The sequence below is a fragment of the Microcaecilia unicolor genome, chromosome 13, assembly GCF_901765095.1.
Source record: "Microcaecilia unicolor chromosome 13, aMicUni1.1, whole genome shotgun sequence".
Taxonomy (NCBI): Eukaryota; Metazoa; Chordata; class Amphibia; order Gymnophiona; family Siphonopidae; genus Microcaecilia; species Microcaecilia unicolor.
Genome location: NC_044043.1, coordinates 93,946,345 through 93,969,897, shown reverse-complemented (window position 1 = coordinate 93,969,897; position 23,553 = coordinate 93,946,345). Strand labels below are relative to the sequence as shown.

Sequence of the window (23,553 nt, the reverse complement as noted above, 5' to 3'; positions counted from 1 at the left end):
GCAACATTCCATGTTCCACTGCAGTAACCCCTAGGCTACTCCTCCACTAGCAACATTCCATGTAGAAGCCTGCCCTTGCAGGACGTCAGACTCACAGAAACAAAAGCCTGCGCGGCCGCGTTGCTGATCTGCAAGGGCAGGCTTCTACATGGAATGTTGCTAGTGGAATAGCAACATGAACATTCCATGTAGAATCTCAAATAGTAGCAACAGAATCACAAATAGTAGCAACATTCCATTTGAATCTCTAGCAGTAGCAACATTCTGTGTAGAATCTCAAATAGGGAAAGGGAAATGAGACTTGATATACCGCCTTTCTGAGGTTTTTGCAATTACATTCAAAGCGATTTACATATATTCAGGTACTTATTTTGTACCAGGGGCAATGGAGGGTTAAGTGACTTGCCCAGAGTCACAAGGAGCTGCAGTGGGAATTGAACTCAGTTCCCCAGGGTCAAAGTCCACTGCACTAACCCCTAGGCTACTCCTCCACTTGCAACATTCCATGTAGAATCTCAAATAGGGAAAGGGAAATGGGACTTGATAGACTGCCTTTCTGTGGGGTTTACATAGTATATACTGGTACTTATTTGTACCTGGGGCAATGGAGAATTAAGTGGCTTGCCCAGGGTCACAAGGAGCTGCAGTGGGAATCAAACCTAGTTCCTCAGCTCGCTGCACTAACCATTCCATCACTGTGTTGATATGATCTTGAAACTAGCACCTAGCACGTGTAGTTTCTGGTGGGTGCAAAATCCATGGGTACGTTTTAGCATTGGCAGTGTATATGCTGGTACATTTTCAAAGAGAAATTGTACAGTACGGGGCATTGCCTTCTGAAAATGCCTCCAGGTTCGCAGGTGTGTGATCTCAGCCAGGGAGTCAAATTTGAACCTGTAAAGAATTATTTTTTGTAGTATTAAGATGTGCTCTTTAGCCTGATGTATTATATCCATAGGGAACATTTTTGGTTCATATCTGAGCAAGTCTGAGTTTAGCATAAAACTCCATTACTGATGAGGTTACATTGGTTGCCAATTCAAGCTCAGGTTTTCCTTTTTAAGTAGCTTGTATAATTTTTAACCTGAGGTTTTGAGGTCTCAGCCCAGAGCATTTTTCACATTCTTTATCTTTATTTGCTTGTGATCATGGAGTTGGTATCATTGTTTACTCAAATTCAAATCTAGTAAAGGTATTTGATTGATTCTTCCTGCCAATTCAAAGCTATAAAGCTTTGAAATACGTTTCCTTTCGTATCTGAGACACATTTCTTCTTATCTGAGCTTTCGTCGGGCTGTGAAACCTTTTATTGTACTAAGTGTTATGCTAATGGTAATTACATTTTCATCCACTAGGGTGGCTTAGTAAACAGGGGGGTTGCTTAGAACCCAAATATTGGGGATTAGGCGACTAGCAAATGTAAGAGCCCTTTTACCAAATGTTTGGCGTGCTAAGGCCATTTTTACTGCATGGGTAAAATGGCTGATTTTTCCATTTTTGGTATTAATGGCCAGGCGCTAATTTTCCCATCAACGCATGAGCCCCTTCCGCCACCTATTTTGTAGGCAGTAAGGGGTCACGTGCTAGCCAAAATCAGCATGCAGTAATGGACCTGCGCTAACCGAGTAGCACAGAACATGCCTACTCTGCGCCCCAGACCTTGGCCCCAACGTTATCAAAAATATAATGGTTTTTTTTTTTTGAAAATGTGTTTTTTATTGAATTGTATCAAGTCAAAAACAGTAACAGTCCATATATATATGAAAACATGTACACAATTCAAACATTATTTTCCCAAACAGAGTTTAAAAAAGGTTTGGACGGCTTCCTTAAGGAAAAGTCCATAGACCCGTTATTAAATGGACTTGGGGAAAAGCCACTATTTCTGGGATAAGCGGTATGGAATGTTTTGTACTTTTTTGGGGATCTTGCCGGGTATTTGTGACCTGGATTGGCCACTGTTGGAAACAGGATGCTGGGCTTGATGGAACTTTTGGTCTGTCCCAGTGTGGCAATACTTATGTACTTGGGATTCTGAATGGAATCTTGCTACTCTTTGGGGTTCTGCATGGAATGTTGCTACACTTTGAAATTCTGCATGGAATCTTGTTGTTCTTTAGAATTCTAGAATCTTGCTATTCCTTGCAGTTCTACATGGAATGTTGCTATTCTTTGTTTTTCTGCCAGGTACTTGTGACCTGGATTGGCCACTGTTGGAAACAGGATGCTGGGCTCAATGGACCTTTGGTCTTTCCCAGTATGGCAATACTTATGTACTTATATAGAGCAAAGCTAGTCATAGTAGAGAGCTTGGGTTCTTATAGCCTTCTACACAAAATTGGGAATCAGCTATTAACCCCTCTATTCCCACTCTTCTCCTACCCCCCCCCCCCCCCCCCCCCCCCCCGTCTCCAACTTCAACATGTTTATTAGTAACATACAAATATTCATCACCAGGCATTAAACTTAACTTACAAAGTCACAACTGGTTACCAACAAATCCAACTTATCATGCTAACCATTGCACCATTCATTTTATATATAATCTGTTTTTTAGCACGCGCTGATGCCAAAATTACCGCGGGACACCTGAGCGTGCCCTGTGCTAAGCATGCTTTAGTGTTTACCACAGCTTGGTAAAAAGACCCTATAAAGAACAGACAAGAATAATTGTCCAGTGAGTTATTTTTAAAATGTCCGATGATGTGACCGAGTAAGTGGGTCTCGCACAGAAGGGAGGTTAATGGGGCACTGCGGTATATATATATATATATATATATAACGTTAATGTAGGTTGTTCATTCTCCATAATTACCAGTCTAGCGTTCAATACAGTTGGTCGATTTAAAGCTCGGCTTTACTGGTGGACACTACAGCTCAGGTTCTGGGCCCCAGTCTCTCCTGGGAAAAGGATGCTGCTGCCCTGACTTGGCCGAGATGTTGGATAAGCATTTTTTTTTTTTTTTAAACCGCTCTGCCCCGTGTGCTTACCAGCCCAGCCTTGGAACCTAGAAACCAGGATATTAAGAGCTGGAACATCTCGGATGCAACAGCGACAGCGCATCTGAAACCAGATGAAAAAAAGAAAATTCAATTTTAACTAATGCCTTCCTCAGAAGGCTAATTTATATGTTAATTAGTGTGATAGAAATCAATGGAAGCTGGTAATCAATATGATATCATGGCAGTAGACTAATGAAATACATCTATGGCAGTTCTGACTGCTGGGGGGGGGGGGGGAGTCCGGGGAAGTCATTAAGTAGAAAAAAATGGAAACACAAAGACAAGAAGCCGTTTATATTCGCTTCTCCCCCATCCCCCCTCTTGATTTTTATACTGGCCGTTTTAAATGTCCTTTCGTAGGACAGTATAAGGTATCGGAGGAGGAGGAAGGAGGAGAAAAGGGTGAGGAACAGCCTTGAACTAGAGTAACCTGTGCTTGGGTAAGAGACTTACATGGTGGGGGGGGGGGGGAGCTGCAAGGAACTCCATAATTTTTTTCATTTTTTAAAGAAATGGGGCCTTACAATTCCCCTCTTCCCTGTGCTCCAGGCAGAAATAAGGGGGTCAGTATTCAAAGGGATTTAACCAGCCAGAAACGACTCCTGGCTGGCTAAATTGCTTGTATAACTTGTCTGGCCCCATTTAGAGTACTGTGTGCAATTTTGGAGATCACACCTACAGAAAGATAGAAACAGGATGAGGTCGGACCAGAGGGCGGCTACGAAATTGGTAAGCGGCCTTGGTCATAAAACATATAGGGACAGGAACCTCAGCATGTATACGCTGGAAGAGGGGTGGTAGAGAGGGGATATGATAGCGACGTTTAAATACCTCCATGGCATTAATGTACTGGAGGAGAGCCTTATTCAAATGAAGGAAAACTCTTGAACTAGACGGCATAGGATGAAGTTAAGAGGAAATAGGCTTAGGAGGAATCTAAGAAAATCTCTTTCACGGAAAGGGTGGTGGATGCGTGGAATGGCCTTCCGGTGGAGGTCGTGGAAAGGGAAATGGGACTTGATAGACCGCCTTTCTGAGGTTTTTGCAACTACATTCAAAGCGGTTTACATATATTCAGGTACTTATTTTGTACCAGGGGCAATGGAGGGTTAAGTGACTTGCCCAGAGTCACAAGGAGCTGCAGTGGGAATCAAACTCAGTTCTCCAGGATCAAAGTCCACTGCACTAACCACTAGGCTACTCCTCCACTCATTCCACCAATAAGAGCCAACCTCATCAGTGATGTCACAATGGCTTGATTGCCCAATACAGTTCCCCAGGATCAAAGTCCACTGCACTAACCACTAGGCTACTCCTCCACTCATTCCACCAATAAGAGCCAACCTCATCAGTTATGTCACAATGGCTTGATTGCCCGATACTTGGCTCACTTCTGATATTGTGATGTCATAAGAGAGAGGGGGAAAGGGAAATGGGACTTGATATACCGCCTTTCTGAGGTTTTTGCAACTACATTCAAAGCGTTTTACATATATTCAGGTACTTATTTTGTACCAGGGACAATGGAGGGTTAAGTGACTTGCCCAGAGTCACAAGGAGCTGCAGTGGGATTTGAACCCAGATCCCCAGAATCAGAGTCCACTGCACTAAACCACTAGGCTATTCCTCCACTAGCAACATTCCATGTAGAAGCCTGCCCTTGCAGATCAGCAACGCAGCCGTGTTGCTGATCTGCAAGAGCAGGCTTCTACATGGAATGTTGCTAGTGGAAAAGGAACATTAACATTCCATGTAGAATCTCCAATAGGGAAAGGGAACTGGGACTTGATATACTGCCTTTCTGAGGTTTTTTGCAACTACATTCAAAGCAGTTTACATATATTCAGGTACTTATTTTGTACCAGGGGCAATGGAGGGTTAAGTGACTTGCCCAGAGTCAGAAGGAGCTGCAGTGGGAATTGAACTCACTTCCCCAGGATCAAAGCCCACTGCACTAACCACTAAGCTACTCCTCCACTCCAAGGACTGTTTCTGAATTTTAAAGAACGTGGGACAGGCACGTGGGATCTTTTAGGGGAAGGAAGAGTTAAGTGGTTACTGAGGATGAGCAGACTGGATGGGCCAATTGGCCCTTATCTGCTGTCATGTTTCTTTATTTCTATGTTCCAGGCTATCTGCTGAGTATCATCGCACAGGGCTAAACCCAAAGCTGCCTGTTTTGTGGGTGGTCTGTGGGCAGAGCTGGTACTTATGTGGTTAAGTGCTGATATTCAGCACTTAGGGCCCCGTTTACCAAGCTGTGGTAAAAAGGGGCCCTGTGGTACCGTCCACATGTGGATTTGCTGCTCACCAAGACCCCTTTTTACCGCAGTGGGTAAAAGACAAAAAAAAAAAAAAAAAGAAAATGGCTGTTCGGTAACTGCATACTTGCCACGTGGCCGTTTCCAGGGGGAGCCCTTCCTGCCTCCTATTTAGGAAGCGGTAAGGGCTCCTGCGCTAACCTGGTGGAAAGCCTCTGGCTTACTCCTGCGTTGGTGCCAGATTGGCGCATTACAATGCCATGTTAGCTCTACATCAGTGTTGTAAAAAGGCCCCTAAACCGCCTGAGTGTAGGGGTGAAATCAGATCGCAGAAAAGCCAGTCCTTCATTTATGTGGTTAAGTGCTGAATGTCGCACTTACCCACATTAGAGATAGCCGGCTACATAAACCCAGATATATTCTGCGGCTGGACATATCCTGGTGGCTAAAAAAAATAAAATAAAAGTGCTTGCCACTGGCGGCTGAATATGTTCCCCAAAGTGCCTCTCCTAGCTTCTGCCTGGGGGGGGGGGGGGGGGGGCTCAGAATTGCCACAATATTTTTTTTTCAGTACTCAAACCCAAGGGCGCTTTGTGAGTCATCTTGGAGGGTTAGCGTGGTCTAGGGATGATACGGAAGAAGGATTTTATTTGATTTTTTTTTTCACTTGGTACTTGCTGTCCTTTTCAAACAGAGTTTTGGGGGTGAATTTCTGAGCATTAATTTTGTATTAACCAGGGGTGTTCCTTGGTTGGTTGCTACCTGGGGCGGATCGCCGCTGCGTACCCCCCCGCCCCCGGGTGCACCATCGTTCCCTCCCCCAGCGCATCACCTCCAAACACACATCCCCCCCAGGTGCATTGCTCTTACTTCCTGGGCGCTGTCGAATTCACCGGTTCCCTGCTCCCTCTGCCCCGGAACAGGAAGTAACATCAGAGGGAGCAGGGAACCTGCAGAGCCGGGGTGGCTGCTCCCTGCACGCCCCCTGCAGTGTGCACCGCCCCCACCACACCGCCCTAGGTATGCTGCTGGTATTAAAACTAGAAGGAGCTCCAGCCATTAACTGGACAGGAATGAAGTCAAGAGAGTGCTAGCTGGACCTGAAGGACCTGTTTTACTGTGAACAGTCTCCCTTGCTGAAAGAGTGTAACACTGCCAAAACTTGAGCCCTCTATTATAAGTATTGCTGTCCTGGGACAGAGCAAAGGTCCTTCAAGCCCAGTATCCTGTTGCCAGCAGTGGCCAATCCAGGATCCCAGAAGAGTAAAATTGGGGGAGATCCACTGTTTTTATTTCAGGGATAAGCAACATGAAATCTAAGTCCACCTTAATAATGGTTATGAACTTTTTTCATAAGAACTTGTTCAAGCCTTTTTAAACCCTGATATGCTAATTGCTTTTACCATTCTCTGGCAAAGAATTCTTGAGGACTGGGTCGATAACCCCCACCCGAAATGCTGCTCCAGTAGATATATGTAATTATGTGTGTGCGTAGGGTTAAATTCTATAAATAAATGGCGCCTTAAAAATTGACACTGAAAAACCATGAGCTCAGCGCAATTCTATAAACTATACCTAAAATGTAGGTGCGCTATTTAGGCCACCTAAAACCAGGCCTAAATACCTGCGCCTAACTTAGGCGCACAGATCAGGTGCATTCCATAATAGTGCGCATAGTTTTTTTGAAACGCCCACAACCCGCCCATTCTACGCCCATGGCCACTCCCCCTTTTCAGCCACGCTCATTAGAATAGATGTGCACCACATTATACAATACGCCTAGAACGTTGTGCACGTAAATTCTAATGAAAGCCAATTAGCGCTTCTAATTGGTTAAGTACCAGTTAGCACTGATTGGCTTCTTAATTAAGTTGTTCGTGCAGTTTGGCCATGTGGCCAAATTATCACGCACAACTGAAAGGCACCATTTATAGAATTTGGGAGAGAGTGTCAAAACACAAATCATAGTATGAAATCTTCTGCCCAGTGTGCGGCAGCAGCCAAAAAAGTAAAACAGGATGCTAGGAATTATTAGCATAGGGATAATAAGACCAAGAATACTATGGTGCCTTTGTATCGCTCCATGGTGCGACCTCGCCTTGAGTATTGCATTCAATTCTGGTCACCGTATCTCAAAAAAGATATAGCGGAATTAGAAAAGGTTCAAAGAAGAGTGACCAAAATGATAGAGGAGGTGAAACTGTTCTCATATCAGGAAAGGCTAAAGAGATTAGGGCTCCTCAGCTTGGAAAACGGATAGCTGAGGTGGGATATGATTGAGGTCTACAAAATCCCGAGTGGTGTAGAACGAGTAGAAGTGAATTGATTGTTTACTCGTTCCAAAAGTACAAAGACTAGGGGACACTCAAGGAAGTTACATGGAAATGCTTTTAAGTACATAAGTAATGCCACACTGGGAAAAGACCAAGGGTCCATCGAGCCCAGTATCCTGTCCACGACAGCGGCCAATCCAGGCCAAGGGCACCTGGCGAGCTTCCCAAACGTACAAACATTCTATACATGTTATTCCCGGAATTGTGGATTTTTCCCAAGTCCATTTAGTAGCGGTTTATGGTCTTGTCCTTTAGGAAACCGTCTAACCCCTTTTTAAACTCTGCCAAGCTAATCGCCTTCACCACGTTCTCCGGCAATGAATTCCAGAGTTTAATTACGCATTGGGTGAAGAAAAATCTTCTCCGATTTGTTTTAAATTTACTACACTGTAGTTTCATCGCAAGAGGAAATATTTTTTATTCAACAGATAGTTGGACCTTGTTGCCACAGGATGTGGTATCAGCAGTTAAGTGTATCTGGGTTTAAAAAAGGTTTGGATAAGTTCCCGGAGGAAAAGTCCATAGTCTGTTATTGAGATGGACATGGGGGAAGCCACTGCTTGCCCTGGGATTGGTAGCAAAGAATGTTGGGTTTCTGTCAAGATACTTGTGACCTGGATTGGCCACTGTTGGAAGCAGGATACTGAGCTAAATGGAACATTGGTCTGACCCAATTTGGCTATTCTTATGTATATTTCATAGTATTAATGCTGTAAACGTGAATTTATTTATTTATTGGGATTTATTAACCGCCTTTATGAAGAAATTCACCCAATGTGCTGTATTGCAGGTACAGTTTAACATAAAACTTACAATCTTGTTAACAGCTTAACAGTAGTAAAATGACCAAACATAAATAAAATAAATGAGGAAAAGTTGAAAACAGCAAATTGAAACCTAATAATCAGACAAACATGAAACAGGAGTGGAGGAGTGGCCTAGTGGTTCCATTGCCCCAGGTACAAATAAGTACCTGTATACAGTATGTAAGCCGCATTGAGCCTGCCATGAGTGGGAAAGCGCGGGGTACAAATGTAACAAAAATAAAATAGATACTATTGGAGATTCTACATGGAATGTTGCTACTATTGGAGATTCTACATGGAATGTTGCTACTATTGGAGATTCTACATGGAACGTTGCTACTACTGGAGATTCTACATGGAATGTTGCTACTATTGGAGATTCTACATGGAATGTTGCTATTCCACTAGCAACATTCCATGTAGAAGGCTGCGCAGGCTTCTCTTTCTGTGAGTCTGACGTCCTGCGCGGCCACTTTGGTGATCTGCAAGGGCCGACTTCTACATGGAATGTTGCTAGTGGAATAGCAACATTCCATGTAGAATCTCAAATAGTAGCAACAGTGGAGGAGTGGCCTAGTGGTTAGGGTGGTGGACTTTGGTCCTGAGGAACTGAGTTCGATTCCCACTTCAGGCACAGGCAGCTCCTTGTGACTCTGGGCAAGTTACTTAACCTTCCATTACCCCATGTAAGCTGCATTGAGCCTGCCATGAGTGGGAAAGCGCAGGGTACAAATGTAACAAAAATAAAATAGATACTATTGGAGATTTACATGGAATGTTGCTATTCCACTAGCAACATTCCATGTAGAAGGCTGCGCAGGCTTCTGTTTCTGTGAGTCTGACGTCCTGCGCGGCCACTTTGGTGATCTGCAAGGGCCGACTTCTACATGGAATGTTGCTAGTGGAATAGCAACATTCCATGTAGAATCTCAAATAGTAGCAACAGTGGAGGAGTGGCCTAGTGGTTAGGGTGGTGGACTTTGGTACTGAGGAACTGAGTTCGATTCCCACTTCAGGCACAGGCAGCTTAGCTCCTTGTGACTCTGGGCAAGTCACTTAACCCTCCATTGCCCCATGTAAGCCGCATTGAGCCTGCCATGAGTGGGAAAGCACAGGGTACAAATGTAACAAAAATAAAAACAGTATCAAAAATATACATATTTAACAGCACTGAAATTGAAATACCAGAGCTATAATACGATATCAGCATAATACTAACGAAACGCCCAGTAAGCACATTAGAACATTGAAATCGCAGAGCTATAATACTGTTTGTTCCCGAGTTTCCATTTGTACGTGTAGGTTAGCCTTACTCACCTCACTGACCGTCACAATCATCGTACGGCAGGTCACACTCTCACTTCTCAGCCTCTCCACATTTATTCTGACTTCATTGTAAGACTCATCTAACCACCTCCCATGTGCCACCATCTCGGTGACCCCCCTCCCCTCTTTCATTATAAGGCAGTTGTCCTGGCACATTGCACATCTTTATGAGCCTAATGCAAGGGGATAGAACCGATTAAGTGGAGAAAAGGTTGGGTAATGGAATGGAAAGGGCAGCGGATGAGGTAGAGGGAGGTTGGGGGGGGTGGGGAGCAAGGGATTCAGGGTGGTGTAGTGTACAATTTAGAGTTAGTAGCCATAGTAGGAGTGTCTGGGGGGAGAGGTTTTATTTAGAATGTAGGGTAAGGAGAAAAGGGTTGGGTTGGGGTGGGGGTGGGGGGGCTACCAAAGGGGGGGGGGGAGCGCTTTCTCCTCTGGGAAAACAGTAGGATAATGAAGGCAGCCTGGACTGCCCTGCAATTTCTTGAAACTATTTTGCATGAAATACTGCAGGCAACCGTTCCCTGATTGGATGTTGCTAGGCAACATCATAATCATCAGGAAATTAGGTTTGTGGGAGGGGGGGGGGTCTGTGTGGGTTTTTTTTTTTTTTTTCATCCAGTGTATGTGTTTGATTGCAGGGCTGTGTGCGGAGGTTAAGCAGAGACAAGAGCGAGAGCGGAACAAAGAGAGATAAATGGGATTCTCTCCAGAGCCTCCAAACTGCATTCTACGGTAGGATACATTGTTTCACCTTTTCGGTTCTGGAAAAGAATCTGCATTGTTCTGAAGCGCAGGAGATTGTTAGACCGGGACGGGAGTCTGCTGAGGAAGTTTTCCATTTGACGTGTCATTTGAGGCCAGAAGCGTAGCTGCACTCGATTATGTATAAAGATGTATCAAATATTAATATGTAATGAAATTGCATGAACATAGTGAACACTGTAAGTGAATATCACGCAAGCCTAGAAGAAATAAGATTAGAGTTTTTTTTTAATATTCTATAGGTTTAACCTTCACATCCTAAATTATCTAGTATCATCATGTTCAAAAAAATTGACTATGTTCTTGGACCTTTTGTTTCTTTTTTATTTTTTTAAATTTTATAATAAGTTTATTAAATCATAACAATACACCACAGAAAATGCAACAGAACAAAACACACAATATGGTACAGGGCATTGGAGCCGACTCTGTGGGTGCTGTGGGTGCTTGAGCACCCCCACTATTGAGAAAATTCCTTGTATGTGTCCAGGGAGGGGTTATTTCCATTGGGCTTAGCACCCCCAATAATTTTGAAAAGTTGGCTCCTATGGTACAGAGTGCTGAGTTCTAACCCTAAAATTAGTCCTTATTGGATAGAAAAAGGTCTAAAGACTTCCATTTGCGCATAGCTGATTTGTGTCCAGACAGGGAGAGTACTGCAGATTGCTCATATCTATATATATATATAAAAGGCACTTTGAAGCCTCAAGCCGGAAACTTGAGGCGCCCGAGATATCCGGTTTGGCCTGCAGGCTCCAGTCACTGTAGCTCCGCCCTCGCGTCAAAACGCGATGATGTTGAGGGCGGGGCGGCCCTCGCATCAAAACGCGATAACGTTGAGGGAGGGGCGGCCCTCGCGTCAAAACGCGATGACGTTGAGGGCGGAGCGGCCCTCGCAACCACGTCACTGAGGGACGAAGGGACGAAGAGGAGAGGTGTGCAACTCGGAACGGAGGCACGGAGGGGGTGTCTGCAACTCGGGAGGGAGGGAGGACGGGGGGGGGGGGATTACCCTGCTAGCGCCCGTTTCATTTTTGCCAAAAACGGGCATTTCTTACTAGTTTTTTATAAAGCAGAATCCAATTCCACCACACCACCACATTCACATGGGAATTATCCTTCCAGTGCAAAACGACCAGTTTCAGCGCAACTGAAACCAAAACGTCATACAATAACTTATCATTGTCCGTGTCTCAGCGTCGGATTATAGTTCGCCTGTTTCTGGCGGTTTTTTTTTTTTCAGTAGTGTTTTCTTACCCCGGGCGTGGGAGCTGCTTTGCAGTGACATCAACTGTGTGGCCCACTGGCTCAGCTGGACAGAAAAGGGTTGCCCAGCACATAACCCTGCAAAGTTCTCTCTGTGGCATTTTACTCCGCAGGATTCTTAGAAACAGCTGGAAAGGCCACGCAAAGCAGCTTGCCTTCGCCTCATGAGGGTGCACCAATCATCCTGCATTCAAGGCTTTCTGTAGGAAAATAATGAAGAGTCGAAATCACAAGGTGTGCTCCTGTTTGTCCTCAGCTGTTTGTATTTCATTTCTGAGGAAATTTTTGGTATCTCTTCCTGGTTAGCCACATCCACCCTGATGAATTTGAGAAAAATCAGAGGCTTTGCTTGGGCTGATTTGAGTCTTGTGCGGGTGTCATGCTGTAAGTGCGAGAGTGCTCGTAGACCTAGTGAAATAAATAAATTAGAAAAACCAACATCCTTTCTGCTTTTATTGTGAAATAAAAAAATGCATAAACAAAATTTTTAGGAAAAGAGAGAGGGATGACATAGGGGTAAGACACGGTAGGCTTAACCGTCAGGCAGACGGCACTTGTCTAGGGCAGCAGGTTCCAAGACTGTGCACCACGACAAGGGAGCCATGGGATATTTTAAGGCCCCCTCCAAAATGGCTGGCGGGGATGCCCAAGCCCCGACAGCTGAAGAGATCCACTGGCCAAGCTCCCCCTCCATGCTGCCTGAGCAGAGGAATTTGGCAGCCTGCTTCAGCCACCGATGCTGGCACTCAGGTGCATGCTCACTTCATGAACTGAGCATGTGCGGGAGTGCCTGGCTCAGGTGAGAAAAGCATGCTGGTCATCTCCTCGCTGCTCAGGCGTCATGGAGGAGTAGCCCGGGCAGCGGATCTTTTCACCTGGCGGGGCTTGGGCATCCCCGCTGACAAAGGTAGGATTCAAAACTGCAGCAGTGGCGGTAGGCAGCGGGGGAGAAGAGCTGAAAGGAAATATGTGGCCTAGGGGCACCTTGAACTGAGAAAGTTTGGGAACCTAGGGTGCATAAGGTAGCAAATTTCAAATGTAGTTGAAGGAAAATAGGTCTTGATAGCCACACGCTTGCAGTCATCGGTGTATACTTTTACCTGCAGGAAGGGGGAGCAGTTTTCAAATAGCCCATGCACCCTATTTTTTTTAATTTTATTTATAATAATTTTACAAGCACTAAAATAACTTGCCAGAAATACAGAGAAAATAACACACAAGAATTATTTCAATCAGGTAATTCTATACTCTTCCTTAGACCACAAAATAGGGAGAGTGAAACAAGACAAGGAGATCAATTAAACAACAGTAAACAAAGAAAACGTGGTATTAACCTGATTATCCCCAGTTATTATTTATCTGAATCATTATTCCACATTGATCGTCTGGTTGGCTTCTTCAGACCCAAAACGGTGTATAGTCAATTTATTTCGTTGGAAACATACTTATTGTCCAATATTAGTGGAAATAATACACCTGATTTCATTTTTTTTCTCTTTTAAGACCAGAAATGATTTAACAATACAAACACTTGAATCTCTAATCCAATTCCCACTGATTAAGGTAATCCTAGTTTCACAGGCTTCACTCCTATGAATTAATATACTAAGAGGAATCATTTCAGAGGAAAAAAAACTTTAGGAGTCATACCTGGAACTCTGGGAAAACAACAATCTCGATATTAATCATCTGTAATAATATTCATTTTGGTCAAATTTTTCTGGTCTATTATCATTTTCAAAATCTTAACCGTTTCCTACTCTTGTAGAACTTCATTTGCTGTATCAATTTTTCATTCTCAAAGGATTCGATTAGATTATCCATGTGGCTCACTAATAAGATTATATCTGAAGCAAAGTTATTTACTACCATCGTTAGGTCCTGGAGCGCCTTCCAGATGATATTCAATGTAACCTCCACGGGAGCCAAAAACTCCAAGCTGATAGCTCTTACGGGTTTAGGAGTGGCACCGCCGACTCGGGTTCAGCTGTAAACGACTTCCGTTTCAGCATGGACTCCTAACTCACTCCTCCACTCCTTTGGACATGGTGGTTAAATGATTCGGGAGTGATGAAGTTGTTTCCAGGTCCAAGAGCGTTGACGCTCCTTCGCCGGCGCTAATCAAAGGACTCACAAACCCAGTCATCTGTGGGCAGCTCGTCGCGCAGCGGTCCCACACTTGCTACACAGGGGACAAAACGCTGGCCATTGGCGGTTGACCCCCCCCCCCCCCCCATTGTCCCCTTCCTTTCAGTTAAGGTCACTGCAAATGCAGAGAGGAAATTTCAAGTAAACAAAGACAGAACTTCAGAGGACAGCTGGGCCATTGAGCTTATGAGCTTCAGGTCACCATCTTTCCACTCTCCCTAGTTTGGACACTCTTTGTCTGGTTTCTCCTCAGAGGTCTGTCTGATATGGGTAACCCTTCAGCATAGCCCTCTGAGTCATTGAAACACAGAAGCCCCTCTACCACTAAAAGGTGGTGTCCCTTCGGAGGGGTATGCACCCTATTTTTTTATTATTATTTAGATTTTGCTCACACCTTTTTCAGTAGTATGCCTACTTTAAGTGTAGTTTATAGAATCGTGCTAAGCCCGTGGTTTTTCGGCATCAGTTTTCAAAGTGCCATTTATGGAATTTGGCCCATTATGTCCGATTTAAACAAGTTATTACATAATGAGGGAACTATGCAAAGCAGGGTTACTAGCAGTGGAGGAGTGGCCTAGTGGTTAAAGCACCAGTCTTTCAATCCAGAGGTGGCCGGTTCAAATCCCACTGCTGCTCCTTGTGATCTTGGGCAAGTCACGTAACTCTCCATTGCCTCAGGTACAAAATTATTGTGAGCTCTCCTGGGACAGAGAAATATCAAATCATAGATACGAGACACTGATCCGAGCATCTCCATTCTGCACTGTTTTGAGTGGATTTTAGTGCTACAAAATTTCAGAAGAGACAGCCGAAGAGTTATTTATGTTAATGTTCCAACACAATTTACCCATCAGGGTTCCTGCATACCAATACATAAAATCATTCGATGTATAAATAGTGAGAAACCACTATATGGTGAGAAGACTCCTGGCGCAGGCCTGACCGGCCGAAACACAGCTGTGTCGAGTCCTGTTCTCCCTATTTTTGTATTATTTTTTCATGGTTAATAAATTTATATTTTTAGATTTCATATTAGTAGTGTCGTCTTTTTTACATACAATTTTTATACACATTTTAAATTGTTTTATTTATTATTATTTTTTTTATATTTTTATGTTTTTATTTTTATTTTCTTTTTTATTTTTGTTAGTCATCTTCGCTGTTTTGTCTATTGTTGTTTTCTTGCAAAGACTGGTTTCTTCTGTTTTTTTGTATACCAATATGTATGCATTTTATACCTCGCAAAAAATTATGCCATACACAGAAACACATGCCACCTTGGAGGAAAAGAGAAACATGGGTGACATGATACAGACGTTCAAATATTTGAAAGTTATTAATCTGCAAACAAACCTTTTCCGGAGATTGGAAGGTGGTAGAAATAGAGGATATGAATTGAGGTTGAAGGGGGGCAGACTCAGGAGTAATGTCACGGAAAGGGTGGTTGATACATAGAATGCCCTCCCATGGGAGGTGGTGGAGATGAAAACTGTAACAGAATTCAAACATGCATGAGATAAACACAAAGGAATCCTGTTTAGAAGGAATGGATCCACAAGTGGAGGAGTGGCCTAGTGGTTAGGGTGGTGGACTTTGGTCCTGGGGAACTGGGGAACTGAGTTCGATTCCCGGCACAGGTAGATCCTTGTGACTCTGGGCAAGTCACTTAACCCTCCATTGCCCCATGTAAGCCGCATTGAGCCTGCCATGAGTGGGAAAGCGCGGGGTACAAATGTAACTAAAAAAAAAAAAAAAAAAAGCTTAGCAGAGATTGGGTGGGAACACCAGTAATTGGGAAGCAAAACCAGTGCTGGGCAGACTTCTACGGTCTACGCCCTGATCGTAACTGAATAGATAGGGATGAGCTAGAGTGTAAATTTTAAGGGGCTTCGGTGTTAGCTTCAGAACTTTTAGTACAAGAACAATACTGGGCAGACTTCTATGGTCTGTGCCCTGAGAAAGGCAAGGAAAATCAAACTCGGGTATACATATAAAGTATCACATGCCATGTAAAATGAGTTTCTCTTGTTGGGCAGACTGGATGGACTGTACAGGTCTTTATCTGCCGTCATTTACTACGTTACGATGCATTTGGAGTGTATGGGGTGGGGTTGCGATACATGTATTAAGCACGCCCCAGTCCCACCTCCACTATGCTTCCGACACGCCCCCGGGAACTTCGGTCATCCCCGCGACGGAAAGCAGTTGAGGACGCCCAAAATCGGCTTTCGATTATGCCGATTTGGGCGACCCTGGGAGAAGGACGCCCATCTCCCGATTTGTGTCGAAAGATGGGCGCCCTTCTCTTTCGAAAATAAGCCTGACAATATGGCGGCAAAGTTCCACCCACTGGCTTCAGCCCACAGAATGGGCCAGACAGGCTCATGCCACCTCCTGTCATAAAACCTCCTTGACCTCTGTATTGCTATGTTCCAGAAACAGAACAGATGAGGATTCTAAAATTCTAAATTCTATTTGCCTTGTGTCCCTTTTTTAAAATCTGGCCATAAAAAGGGCACATCATCATGTTATCACATGTGTACTTTTTGCCAGATTTAAAACGGGTGATCCTGTCATTAGGGGGAACCTGGGTAATTCTGGAGTTACCTATCTGCCTATCTCCTGTCTCCTGGAAGAGTAAGTGCTGGGTGGTGCAGCCCACTAATTGGAAAAGGGAGCCAAAACTCCATGAGGTGGGGGCAAGGGAGGGTTACAATAATGTTTCCTTACTCATTATTCAATAGTAAGGATGTTACATAAAGAGCAGGCTGCATGAATGAGGTGTCAGAGAGCTCCTGTACATGACATGTATTAAAACGCACTTGACAGAGCAGAGAGAAGACTGGATATCAAGGAAGAGAACAGGTTACTCAAGGTCAAGAGCTGGTTTTGTTTCCTAAGAGGTTGAGAGCTGGCAAATTTCTCCTTTTCCATCCAAGAAGACATTCGATAGGGCACTGTTTTTCTCAACCAGTGTGACACAGACCTGTTCTGCTGTGTCACGGAAAAATTCATCTCTGCCCGATGCTTAGGTCCAGACCAGCACCTAGGCTTTCCTTTCAGCACCTCAAAACAGGAGCGTAGCCATGGCTCAGGACCAACCAGCCCCAGTGTGCCATTGGTGTAGCTGATGGGATTCCCAAGCCTCACCAGCTGGAGAATCCAAAAGCTGCCAGAATTTTCTTCAGCCAGCCTCGGCAGTGTCCCTGAGCTGCTGACATGACACCTCATGCGTGCTCAGTTCATATGCGAGAACTGAGCGTGTGCTCGGTGTCGGTGCTGTATCTGACTACTGAGACTGGCTGAGGAGCATTCTGGCAGCCTTCAGATATCTTCAGCTGGCAGGGCTCAAGGATCCCCACCCGCTACGGTATTTAAATTTTAAGCTGAGCTGGGGGAAGCGGAGGCCAGAGAGGAAATGCATCATGTCCAACCATTTTACCTGTTGGTCCACCCAAAATTTGCTGTCTGGACATGTCACTGCCTCATGGCAACAAGAGACACTAGTGGTAAGTCTTAAACATGCAGGAGCCCCCTTGCTGAGGACATGTGTAATCATGCATGGTTTTGCTTCCTATCTACATCATGACTCCAAGGTGTGGGAGTTAGCGGACAGCATGAATAGTCAGATTCCCCCCTTTGTCCAGCTTGCACAGCGATAACCCGGCAGTAATCAAGCTGCCCGGTTACCACTGGGTTAGCATGGGAGCCCTTATCACCACCTCAATGGATGGTGGTAAGGGCTCCCGGCCGCATGGCCATGAGTGCTGGGGACTTTTTTTTACCCAGTTCCCATGGTTTTCAGGTCACTGCACTAACTATTAGGCAACTCCTCCATTCTCTTACAAGACTTACAGGAGGTAATTCTCTAACTGGTTGCTTGGATTGAGAGAGCAACAAGGTGCTTTTGCCCAGTCCTGGGTTGAAGGTGCGAATGTTATGCCTAGTCAACAGCAGTTATAAACGTACATGTGTACAATACAGCCAATCACATGCGTTTAAAGTACAGTGCAATCCGCTTAAGTGCAAGGGTCTGGGATCAAAGAAATACATGCAGTTAACCGGAGCGTGCACTTAACCGTTGTGACCCAAAGAAGCTTGACATCTGATAAACATATGTACAGTACTGTTTATTATACGTACAGTATACAGTCTCCGTTAACTGACGTCATACAGTCTCCGTTAACTGACGTTAGGCTTACTTGAAGTATTCAGTGACAGTCCTCTGTACACTATTGTGTCTGTGAGTTCCAAAGACTACGTCTGCCAGACGGTAAAAACTATCATAGCACTGTCATCCAGTGGCCTACAGATAGGCCTGCACGGTGTTGAGACTCTCCAGCGCTCTTGCAAAAGTGACAGGAGGAGGTTGTTGAACTTCGTCAGCATGTGCCTCGCTGCTCATTTCATCATCTGTTTCATCATCAGCCGTTGCCTGCGTGTAGGCGCATATCTGGACATCAGTGCTGTCGTCAGCTGTTTGTAGATCATAATCAACAGCTACGTAGTGATGAATCTCCTCTTCAGTAACACCGGCTGGGATGTCAATAGCCTGTTCATCTGACGCGTTTGCAACAGCTGCATCTGTTTCGTCCCTCTCCACATCCCTAACAAAGCTTGCCCGCTTGTAGCAGTTCACAATGGTTGCCTGTGTAACATGATTCCAGGCTTCTTTCTGCATATGTAGGGAATCCAACAGTGATAGATTACGAGCCAGTTCAACAGTACGATTATCCTTGCCAGTCTGGTCATCCATAACGCGCATCAGACGACGTAGCACAAGAGCCCGATAATGTTGTTTGAAATTGGCTTATGCTCTGATCCACAAACCCACTGTACCCACATGTAGGTGCCCCCTTCACCCCTTAGGGCTATGGTAGTGTTGTACAGTTGTGGAGAGTAGGTTTTGGGGGGGCTCAGCACACAAGGTAAGCTGTGCACCTGGGAGCAATTTCTGAAGTCCACTACAGTGCCCCCTAGGGTGTCCGGTTGGTGTCCTGGCATGTCAGGGAGACCAGTGCACTACGAATGCTAGCTCCTCCCACGACCAAAGGGCTTGGATTTGGTCATTTCTGAGATGGGTGTCCTCGGTTTCCATTATTGCCGAAAACCGGGGATGACCATCTCTAAGGTCGACCTAAATGTGGAGATTTGGGCGTCCCCGACTCTATTATCGAAACGAAAGATGGACGCCCATCTTGTTTCGATAATACGGGTTTCCCCGCCCCTTCGCCGGGACATCCTTTGAGGACGTCCTCAGGAAAACCTGGGGCGCCCCTTTCAATTATGCCCCTCTGTGTGACCCAAACATTTGCAGCCGCTATTGAAAACAGTAGGAAACTTGTGAGTTTTATGACTGCCTATGTTTGGGTTGGTTTTTTTTTTATTCGATAGCTTTTTTTATTTGAAACCTTCCCATATGTAACCCAAGGTGTGTGTGTGTGTGTTTTTTTTTTAAACCTCTGGGAGGTCCTGGGGCGTTCGGTGTGGGGCTCCGGAGTCATGAAAGGCTTGATTGTTGTAGGGGGCAGCTTTAAGACTGGCCCCCAGCTCTGCCTGAGCTTTGGGGCCAAGTTGTGGTGACCCCCCCCCCCACAGAAGGTAAAAATAACCCCCCCCCCCCAAAAAAAAAAAAAAAAAAAACCTTGGGTTACATATGGGAAGCTTTCAGATAAATAAAGCTGTCAAAAAAAAAACCCCCACACACATGTAGCCAGTTTTCTATTGTTTTCAGTGGCGTCTGCGAATGTTTGGGGGTCGCACAATATGCTGGGCATGCAGGGGGGGGGGGGGGAGAGACGGCTTCAACTTCTCCTATCATAAAACCTCCTTGGTACCAGTGGATCATGTAACTCCTTTTCAAAGAGAATCACATGAGTGGTTTCTTCCCTGAAAATATGCTACCAGGTGTACAGTTGGCTGAGATTCAGCATCCCCCAACTACCTAGGAATTCCCCCCTCTTATAATAACCCCCCTCCCCTGTTCCTAGGCTCTGTCATTGTAGCCACCGATCTGGAGTCTGAGTCGTGCACCGGGGCTCCTTCCAGAACTCCGTATCCTGGATTCTAAATCCAGCTACCAGCTTTCACCCTTAACAATGACCTTGACACCCCTGGGGGCTGTGAATGCTGCCTCTGAAGCATTCCCTCTCCTAGGTGACCCAGGGTGCAGAAGATCTGATCAGAGCATCAAACCAGAACCCTGGTGTCTGGCAGCTGAGCCTCTCGGCAACCTCTTTGGTCCATGTTTTGTTACCCAGTGAAATACAAATAAGTTCTCCCTCCCCTAAATATTGTAGGATGACTATCTCAGTCCCTGCCTTTGATAGATACGTGAAATGTGTGACTAGCTACAGCCACACACTTTATTCCATAAGTGCATGAGCTCGGAGGGGTGAAGGGTCAGGCAGTAACATGGTTCAAGTTTGGCTCCACTGAGCACAGAATTACCGAAGTGTACCAAATGCACTGTCTTTACTGCTGACCCCTGAACTCACTCTGATTATGCCTTATCTGTGCAGGCCCCTAAGCTGAGAAGCTGAAACCCATTAATGTTAGTCTGGTTTTCTCAGAGGCACCCACCAGCCTCTTTGCTTCCAGTCCCCAGAGGTGTGTCGGACAGCCTACTCCCGGCCTCTTACCAGCTGATTCCTGAGGTTTAGGGACACAGCAAATATGCACAAAAAGCACTTTGTCCCAGTCTTTCTGTAAAAGGTTTTCACTTCAGGCCCTGGGGTCTCTTTTAAAAAAAAAATGAAGCTGGTCCCACATTTCCAGACTAGGAGTAAGTAGGAAGCACTCCTAATACCCTACTGCTGATCTGCCTGCCTTCCATGACTTGCTGGCTCTCTCCTGAGCGGAGAAATGCTTCCCTCCTCTGTGTTTTTATTGCACTTACCCTGACTGCTTAGAGACACTTACTCCAAATTTTGATTTAGGATTGGAAGGGGAGAATTGGATGGTTTTGCTGTAACACATTAAACCAGAATCCCCCGTGGGCAAGGCGTGTTTTCCAGCACTTTTAGTCATGTCTAGAGGTGAGGGAGTCTTGGTATTTCAAAGCAGACAGTATCCCTTACAAGCTGGAACCTATGAGGTCGTTTGGGAAACGGGACCTTGTAGGGGTAGCTATGCGCCCTGCTCCTGGCCAGTGGACCAATTGCTTGTGAAGCAGACAAATCATTTAACTTACCGGGTTTCCTTTTTTAATAGTAAGAGAACAGTTTTTTGATTTTGAAATACTTCCCTGTTTTCTGTTAAATATAGGGTTAGTTGGTTGGTTTGTTAGGATTTATTAAAGATGTTCACACAAGGTGGTGCACAGCAGGAATAAGCTGAACATAGGTAATAGACAATTACAGCAGTAAAAACAGTCAAAAAATAGTACATAGCAGCATACGATTACTTGGAGAAATTCTGCGCAAACAAATTTGAAAATTCTGCAAAATTCTGCACACTTTATGTGTACTTTTTGTTTGTGCAGAATACCCCTATTATAAGGTCAGGCATCTCCCCCAGGCATGAATTACCCCCTTCCACCCCCCACTGCAGTTTGCCATGCACTTTCGTGCAGGTTTACACGTGCACACACACATATACATCATCCACCTTTTTCCAGTCTCCACACTCCATCCACCTTTTTAAAGCCCCCCTCCCTGCATCCACACTCCATACACCTTTTCCAGCTCCCCACACTCCATCCCCCTTTTTAAAGCCCCCCTCCCTGCATCCACACTCCATACACCTTTTCCAGCTCCCCACACTCCATCCCCCTTTTTAAAGCCCCCCTCCCTGCATCCACACTCCATACACCTTTTCCAGCTCCCCACACTCCATCCACCTTTTTAAAGCCCCCCTCCCTGCATCCACACTTCATACACCTTTTCCAGCACCCCACACTCCATCCATCTTTTTAAAGCCCCCCTCCCTGCATCCACACTCCATACACCTTTTCCAGCTCCCCACACTCCATCCACCTTTTTAAAGCCCCCCTCCCTGCATCCACACTTCATACACCTTTTCCAGCACCCCACACTCCATCCATCTTTTTAAAGCCCCCCTCCCTGCATCCACACTCCATACACCTTTTCCAGCTCCCCACACTCCATCCACCTTTTTAAAGCCCCCCTCCCTGCATCCACACTCCATACACCTTTTCCAGCACCCCACACTCCATCCATCTTTTTCCGGTTCCTCCCTGCACACACACTCCATCCACCTTTTTTCCAGGCCCCCCCCAGCACCCACACTCTATCCACATTTTTTTTCCAGCCCACCTCCCTGCATCTACCATTTTTCCAGCCCACCTTACGTGCACCCACACTGTACATTTTTCCAGAGCCCCCTCCCTTTCCTCCCTTTCCTCCCTCCTCACACTCACCGGTCCAAGTGCTGTAGGAGGAGAAGGAGTAGCTGCAGAGCCGCAGGTCAGGCTTCTTTCTGGTCCTCTGCCATCCCTGACCCAACCGTTAGAGTAACAGGAATTAGATAGAAATAAGGTTAAAATTGCACATGAAGTCAAAAGAGGTTCAGGATCTCAGCCAAGTGGTGGAGCAAATTACCAAAATATATCAGCCATCAGTCCAATTATGCAATTTTTCAAAGAGATCTGACAACCTGGCTGTTTCAGAAGCTGGCGCTGTCATGATAACAGCAAGTGCTTTTTTGGCAGTGAGCATGATTAATCTGGATATTATTGCTTAGTAGCTGTTTTTATAGTTTGTTTTAAAATGTTGTCATTTCTAGGATTATGTTCCTGTTTCTTTCAGCGTAAGCCGCATTCATCCATTCATGGTTATCACGTCATATAAGTATAGGATGTAATGTAAAATGCAATGTATTCTCATTTATTTATTTTATTACATTTGTACCCCGTGCTTTCCCACTCATGGCAGGCTCAATGCGGCTTAGGTACTTATTTGTACCTGGGGCAATGGAGGGTTAAGTGACTTGTCCAGAGTCACAAGGAGCTGCCTGCACCTGAAGTGGGAATCGAACTCAGTTCCTCAGGACCAAAGTCCACCACCCTAACCACTAGGCCACTCCTGCTACTATTTGAGATTCTACATGGAATGTTGCTATTCCACTAGCAACATTCCATGTAGAAGTCAGCCCTTCCAGATCACCAATGTGGCCGCGCAGGCTTCTGTGAGTCTGACATCCTGCACGTACGTGCAGGACGTCAGACTCACAGAAACAGAAGCCTGCGCAGCCTTCTACATGGAATGTTGCTAGTGGAATAGCAACATTCCATGTAGGATCTCCAATAGTATCTATTTTATTTTTGTTACATTTGTACCCTGCGCTTTCCCACTCATGGCAGGCTCAATGCGGCTTACATGGGGCAATGGAGGGTTAAGTGACTTGCCCAGAGTCACAAGGAGCTGCAGTGGGAATTGAACCCCAGAATCAGAGTCCGCTGCACTAACCACTAGGCTACTCCTCCACTAGGAACATTCCATGTAGAAGCCTGCCCTTGAAGATCAGCAATGCGGCCGCGCAGGCTTCTGTTTCTGTGAGTCTGACGTCCTGCACATACGTGCAGGACGTCAGACTCACAGAAACAGAAGCCAGCACCGCCACATTGCTGATCTGCAAGGGCAGGCTTCTACATGGAATGTTCCTAGTGGAATAGCAACATTAACA

At 45.3% G+C, this 23,553-nt stretch overlaps 1 protein-coding gene across 1 annotated transcript in view; it reads left to right on the top strand.

The window, feature by feature from the left end:
- PHC2 (polyhomeotic homolog 2) overlaps positions 1-23,553 on the top strand; it is a 292,890-nt gene that overhangs the window by 32,840 nt on the left and 236,497 nt on the right. Inside the window, exon 2 of the mRNA XM_030185734.1 lies at positions 10,371-10,464. The gene's annotated coding sequence lies outside the window, so the exon portion shown is untranslated. The remainder of the gene's footprint in view (positions 1-10,370; positions 10,465-23,553) is intronic.